We start from the raw sequence: 1,783 nt of genomic DNA on the forward strand, positions 1-1,783 counted from the left end.
AAAAAAGGCCAGGCGTGGTGGCTAACGCCTGTAATCCAAACACTTTGGAGGCCAAGGCGGGCGGATCATCTGAGGTCCGGAGTTCAAGACCAGCCTGACCAACATAGTGAAACCCCGTCTTAAATATATATATATTTTTTAAATATATATAAATATATATATTTATATATATATTTTAAATACATATATAAATATATATATTTTAAATATATATATAAATAAATATATTTATATATAAATATATATATATTTTTATATATATTTAAAATATATATATAAATATATATATATTTATATATATATTAAAAAAAAAGCACAGTGGCTCACACCTGTAATCACCCCCTGCACATTAGAAGGCTGAGGCAGGAGGATCACTTAGTCCCAGGAGTTTGAGATCAGCCTGGGCAACATAGCAAGACCTTGTCTCTACAAATAATAATAAATTGGCCAGGTGCAGTGGCTTATGCCTGTAATCCCAGCACTTCGGAGGCCAAGGTGAGCAGATCACTTGAGGCCAGGAGTTCGAGACCAGCCTGGCCAACATGGTAAAACTCTGTCTCTACTAAAAATACAAAAATTAGCCAGTGTGGTAGCACATGCCTGTAATACCAGCCACTTGGGAGACTGACGCATGAAAATCACTTGAACATGGGAGGCAAAGGGTGCAATGAGGCAAGATTGTACCACCACTGTGGTACAATCCAGCCTGGGCAACACAGCAAAACTGTCTCAAAAAAAAAAAGTAGTTGGGCATAGTGGCGTGAGGCTGTGGTCCCAGCTACTTTGGGAGGCTGAGGTGGGAGGTAATTTGAGCCTCAGAGATTGAGTCCACAGTGAGCCATAATCATGCCACTGCATTCCAGCCTAGGTGACAGGGTGAGACCCTATCTCAAATAAATAAATAAATAAATAGGCAGGGCACAGTGGCTCATGCCTGTAATCCCAGCACTCTGGGAAGCTGAGGCATGTGGATTGTCTGAGGTAAGGAGTTCATGACCAGTGTGACCAACATGGCGAAACCCTGTCTCTACTAAAAATATAAAAAAATTAGCCAGGCATAATGGCATGTACTCAGGCCAGAGTGCAGTGGTACAATCTTGGTTCACTGCAACCTCTGCCTCCTGGGTTCAAGCGATTCTTCTGCTTCAGCTTCCGAGTAGCTGGGATTCCAGGCACTCACCACCACGCCTGGCTAATTTTTGTATTTTTAGTAAAGACGGGGTTTCATCATGTTGGTCAGGCTGGTCTCAACCTCCTGACCTCGTGATCCACCCGCTTCGGCCTCCCAAAGTGCTGGGATTACAGGGTAAGCCACTGCACCTGGCTCACATTTTATTTCTTTAATGGAAGTGCCAGTATTCAGAAATGTGGTAAGGATGCTATGAGTGTTCTTGTTTACTAAATATCTCATTTGCTACTATCAGATAACAGAGGCAGAATAAACAACTTGTGGCATTCCTTCTGTTTCTATGGTAGCTCAACACAAATTCCATGGATTAATCTGTATTAATGTATATTTTTTCAAGTAAAAGAAACAGGGAGCATTTAGCAAGTAGTTTAATAAGCTCACACAAGTCATTTTGAATAGTGAGGTCAAGAATCCCCCAATGTTAGTTTCTACGTAAGCCAATAGACAGAGCTTCATTTGCTTTTTTTCTTTTTTTGAGACAGAGATTCACTCTTGTTACCCAGGCTGGAGTGCAATGGCACGATCTCGGCTCACCGCAACCTCCGCCTCCTGGGTTCAGGCAATTCTCCTGCCTCAACCTCCTGAGTAGCTGGG

General features: G+C 41.9%; 1 protein-coding gene across 1 annotated transcript in view; it reads right to left on the minus strand.

Moving 5' to 3' along the window:
- The window catches only part of LOC108312692 (intracisternal A particle-promoted polypeptide), a 63,600-nt gene that overhangs the window by 49,275 nt on the left and 12,542 nt on the right, over positions 1 to 1,783 (minus strand). The gene's annotated exons all lie outside the window — the stretch shown is intronic.

This window comes from Cebus imitator, unplaced genomic scaffold (genome assembly GCF_001604975.1).
Source record: "Cebus imitator isolate Cc_AM_T3 unplaced genomic scaffold, Cebus_imitator-1.0 Scaffold129, whole genome shotgun sequence".
Classification (NCBI taxonomy): Eukaryota; Metazoa; Chordata; class Mammalia; order Primates; family Cebidae; genus Cebus; species Cebus imitator.